The sequence below is a fragment of the Eurosta solidaginis genome, chromosome 2 (assembly GCF_040869045.1).
Source record: "Eurosta solidaginis isolate ZX-2024a chromosome 2, ASM4086904v1, whole genome shotgun sequence".
NCBI lineage: Eukaryota > Metazoa > Arthropoda > Insecta > Diptera > Tephritidae > Eurosta > Eurosta solidaginis.
In genome coordinates, this window is record NC_090320.1 from 228,670,225 (window position 1) to 228,676,224 (window position 6,000).

Here is a 6,000-nt window from a genome sequence, read left to right on the forward strand (position 1 = left end):
CACATTTTCAGCTACAAAATTCATAGAAATTGATTCTCAAACTATCAAAAATAAAAATAAAGAAATTTAATTAACGAAATTTGAAAAAATTTGCCACTGCTATTTTCGTTCTCGCTGCTGTACATACGTATATGGAGCGGCGGTAACCGGTAAACTAAGTGGAAATGTTATCTTATATATAAAACGTGTAAAGAACATACTGTTGCGCCTGTAAATATGCAATGTTTATTCCAGTGAATTAATACATTTCTTGCTTAAAAATTTAAATTGGTTTTAGATTAACTCCATGAGGAGAAATGATTTATTTATGTAAAATTAATTGCAATAAAAAGTTCAAGGAACTATGTACATATATGTTTAGATAGTTCTGTGATTTGTTTGCAATAGGTGGGTGAAGACGATTTATTAGGAACTTCTTTGTTAAAACTTTGCAAAGAAGTGATGCCAGTCTGATTACTTCCAGAACATGCCAACCTCTGATATAGAGCCAGATCATCTCCTTCTAGGGTATCTTGTATAGGTAAGTTGACTCTTGGACTGAGTTGCTCCCCAACCATGATGAAAACTTTTCCTTTCGGAAGATACAAGCTAAATATGGAAAACGGGTCATAATTTTGATTTTAAGTTGTTTTGAGCATATCACAACACCGTCAACCCTATGAATTAGGTATACAATGTGCAGAAATTACTCCACATCATCCATAAACATACAGCTGCCTCTTTAGACCCATTCCTAAAAATTTTTAATAAATTCAAATAAAATTCTATTCGGTGCACAAAAATGCAAACTTATCTCTCACAAGTTCAATTTCCATCAAAAATTCATGCTTTTGACACTCAAATTAAATTAAATATTTTGGCAAATATTCGGACAGTGGCAAAAGCGCAACCATACAACCGTAAGCACATGACATTCTATATTGAATATTTTCTACAGTCAAACGTCGCATTTTCATTTGTCGATATTCATTGGTCGACATACATACATATACACATATGCCTGTTTGTGTTGCCACAAAAATTTTGCAATTATGCTGATGTTGCATGCAACATATACTTCAACATTCATTAGTGTCGAAAAGCGAAAATATGACAAGTCAACACCGCTATGAAACCCAAACAAGCCAACAAATAAACAACCAACAGACAATCATCCAACCAAGCAACGCACAAAATCCCCCAGTCGTAAGCAACAGCCAGACAATCACATATGAATATATAAAAAATACTTAAGCAAATAAGCAAGCCAACGGAAGGACTCTTTGCAGTACGCTACCTTTATTTGTGCCTGTATGAGTGTTGCTAACGTCGCAAGGTTGCTATTAAGCGATTGCTTCATTAAATATAATCCAATATAAGGATATGAGATATGTAGCGGTAAGGAATAAAATGTAAGCGAAAATTGGGCATCAAGAAGCAACAATGCGAATTGATTAAATAAATACAAATATGATATGACAGAACAAGTAAGTACGAGGTGCGATCAGGAAATACTGGCGTATGTTAAGTACAGAATACACGTTTAAAGGATTAAGTGAAAGTGAAAGCGAGATGCCAAGTGAAGAAGTCATCAACTGAATGCTGTACTGAAAGCTTCTCAATGGCAAATTTTACTCATTCTTTTTCTTCTTGTAACGATAAAGAGATTCCCCGAAGGTTTTGGAGATGTGTATTGATGTTGATGGTCCTTTGACGGATATAGATCCGGCACGTTTCGGAATATAACGTCAATAAGCTACTTTTTTTATTGGACGTTGGGGTAGCACACTACCCTCAATTGGCCCAAAGAAATCAGGCTAATCCTGTTCATGTGTCCGCACCCCGTGGAACAGCCGTTAGGCATACTCTGGGGGTGGGGGAAGCGATTTAGTCGCCACTACTTCGTTTGCAAATTTCTCTGCGCTCCTTTTCAGCAGCCATCAATTTCGTCATAACTATAAAGCCATCTTGCTCACAGCAGTCCAACAACCGCATATTCGGGGAACTAAATTCCTACTGGAAGGCTTCTCTCCAAAAACTTTGTATACAGAGAGTTTTCGCCGTGAAAACGAGGGCAGGGAAACATTATATGTTCTGCGCTTTACAATTCGGAGGGACAGTGCGGACAGAAAAAATCCTCCTCTATCCCACGCTTATGTAGATACTCCTTGAAGCCGCCGTGCCCGCTCAATATCTGTGTGAGGTTGTAATTTAGTTCGCCGTGTTTTCGCTCGTACCATTCCGCCATATTTCAAACTAGCATTAAGATCCAGCGCCCTTTTCTCGATTCTTCCCACCGTTCTTGCCACCTAACTATTGTTCGTGACCTTGCGCTTTTCTTAGCATCTTCAGATGGCCGGCTGACTCCAATACCATACAGATTGGCCATTTCACCTGAGAGTATATATACTGGGATTTTGCTGGATAAAACATGGATCGCGTCCTCGAACACCGTCCGATTAGCACATGCTATTCGTATACCAGTAATACTGCTAGTATATCTTTTTGGTGGACCATTTTAGATTCGTGCCATACTGGTGCTGCATATAATATTATCCAGCTGGTTACGTTAGATGATAGCTGACGGGTAGCTTCGCCTGAGCCGCCAATGACGCGCATTATTCGCGTTAGGGCTCCGCTTACTCTAGAAACTTTCTCGCCAACCGCCGTGAAGTGCTCCTTAAGTTAGTTTTGAGTCAATGTTTACTCCTAGGTATTTCAAGAGATGCTTTGAATTTATTTGATAATCTCCTATGGTTAGGAGTAGCTCATTCACAGTCAGTTTTGAGCTAACCAAAACCACGTCTGTCTTATTGCTAGCCATCTCCAACCCCATGTTCGTCAGCCATACCTTTATTCTTTCCACAGTGTCATTACAATAAGCTATGAACGTTCTAAGTCATCAAATCCCCTACTTTTGAAAACAACTTAGGCTACTGGAACTCTGCATGGATAGGTGAGGTTCACATTTCCCTTGTAAGTCTAATCATACCTTCTTTGTGGCACACGATAATGTGCATAGCTTGAGTTCTATTCGAGGCTAGTCAAAGTCGCTACAGTATATATGCTGCCGATCTCCAAGTAATTAGCTTAGAGGAACGTTTTGTGTTTTGCAAATAGCTAATTAACTTGTTGCATCTTTAAGCACTACAAATCTCTAATATCATGCGACATGTCAGACCTCGGAACATGATTTATTTTTAGTTGAAACTCGGGAAAAGCTCCCCCTCTCTTCCAAAGCTACTACAAATCAGCCTGTTCTCGTTCCTTTTAAAAAAGCCGACAATCGTGAATGGTTTTTAAGTAAGGATCATTATTCTTCAAGAATGGTTGTCTGTATTTCAACGCGCTTACTGTAAGTACCGGTCTACAGGAATGCCTCTCTATTAATTTGTGAAACTGATAGATGTGTCATTGGATAGTAATCTGTGAGAGTTTTGAACAAATTTCCACCTATGGGCTTAACTACCCTGATATTCCAATTGACTCTGATTTGGGGTTGTACCACTGGATTGGTGATCGTGGCAGAATACTCACAGCGCAGTGAGAGAACGGCTGCTCAGACATAGATAAGAAGAGGTAGGCCATCGGAAGGTGATATTTCTTCCCTTCTTTAGAACGTAGAGTATAAAAATCGCCAAATGGTGGCCTATGCTGATGACCGGGCAATTCTCGGCCGCTGTAAATTTCTGAGAATACTGATGGACCTTTATAAAGTGACAAGGAGGCTTTCTTCTTATTGTAGAGATAACAAAAGTCCTCGTCGGTTTTTGGGAGTTTTATCGATATTGATAATCTTTTGCCGAATTTTTATCCGGTATGTTCCGGGAAAAAAATATTGAGGTACAACTCGTACTATCTGAGGAACGATTTCCTATGATCATAGCCTCACAAGGTCATCCAACCCCTCTTTCCAATAGAAACTTGGTACAGCCAGAACCTTACTTACTAAATAAAATGGATCCGCCAACAGTATGTGAGGTTGATTTGGAGGTTGCGCTGAAAAATCCCTTGAATTGCCTGGGTTTTCCTTTTTAAGACTGTGGCGGAGAATGACGTTGTGAACATTCAACAATCGTGGTAAATTATGTGTATAATATGGTGGTCTATTTGATTTTTTCTGAAGAGTTCTGCTCTATTGGTCATCAGCAAACTCTTCTACCGCGGTCACACGACTGGAGTTGGTGCAAGGATTCGCACTGCATTATTTTTAAGAGCATCGAAACTATTTATAGCAGACCAAATTATTAAAAGTCGCTTCTGTTGCGGGATTCGCTTCTTATATTCCTTGGAGGGAGGAAATGAGTGGAAAAATGATATGAGATAGTAGTTTAGTGAACCTGTTCACGGAAGGAGGGGAGGTTATAAGAGTCCGGTGTCAGCTGGAAGTAAAGGTATTCTGAACATTGCAGCATCTTCCAACTGGAGCTGCCACTCTAAACGATGCAGTAGAAGCATTGGGGTGAAACTGTAGCGCCAGAAAGCTTATGCTAGAAGGGTTTCTATTGGCTTTTCTACCTGTGAGTGAATTTACTCAGATAATCATGCGCCTGTCAAAGTGCTAACCTTTGCCATTCAAGTGCTGGCAGGGATTGTTTGACATCACTCGCAGTAGCACCGAGTTACTATTTGATAAAGATTACCTGAAAGCGAAGGTATAGGGATATTCTTGCTTAGCAAATACCCGCGAACTGAATGTGGCTGGTATTGAAATTCAATTTTACACCAACCGCTTATAAGCAACCGTACTTTCTGACCACGCCCCATCCTATCTACAGGTATAAATATAATAAATTCATAGCCTCACATGCAATCGCAAATAAACATTCATACGAATAAGTGTAAATATTATGTAAAGCTTCGTTTCCATGCCACCTCCATATGAAGATACTGCACTGCCAATATCGCCATATCTATCAGATACAATAAATGAATCCGACAGCTGTGGTTTCTTTGCTGGTGTGGAGTCCCTATCATTTCATGATTCGAGTGTTGCCTCAGAATTGAAAAAAAAAATGATTTCTTCTTCGTAAATTCATATATTTATTTATTTTTATTTTTTTTCGTGGAATTTGCCGTGCCTTTGTTGTTGCCTGTTCCCAGTTGTAAGGACGGGCTAGTTGCCTCAACTATATATATGCTGTCATAACTACAAATGTCGAAATTTTCCTTCACCTGTGGTTGTGGCAGACAAAGTTCCGCTAAAATATTTCTAGATTTACGTAAGACCCACAGCTAATTAAAAGTGCATAGCAACATTAGGGTGGGAGATATTCAAGAAGTTTTTGGTCTGTAAACATCTTAGCTCACGTTATGGGGAATCACGAATGTAAGCGTAAGTGAAGTCATTACATAGTAGCATAATGTGGGAGCTGATGTGAATTAAAGGAAAGGCTAGACGTGCAATGCAAAGCAAAGCGAGGCAAGGCACGGCAAGAAAAGGAAACTCAAAGTAAGGCAAGGTAATTAAAGGAAAGGATAGAGTAGAAACCGGACAGGTATTTTTGTTATCGCAGAGCTAACGGCATACTATCGACGGTTATTGGCGGGTTATGGGCGTATTATCCGTCTTTATCGACGAGTTATCGGTTTGCCATCAATTTGCTACCGGTAACAAAGATTAATAATGGGCTACCGGTTTTTTAACCTTTTTTTATGGAAAATGTATCCTGAATATTGCAAGGTTATCGATTATGTATCGAAAAATCATAGATACGTTATCAAAAAGTTATTGATTTAATATGGACAATTTATCATTTATTTATCAAAATATTATCGATGTGTTATCTTAAAGTTTTCGAAAATTTGCGGAAAAGTTATGTATTATTTATCAAAAATTTATCGATATGATATCGAATAGTTATCTATTTGTTACCGAAAATTATCGATTTAGTATCGGAGTGTTACCAATTTGCTATCGGTCTGTTGTTGATTTGTTATCAAAAAGTTATCGATTCGTTATCGGAAACAATTGGTTATGAAAAAGTTACCGATTTGATTTCGTACAGTTATCCATTGAAA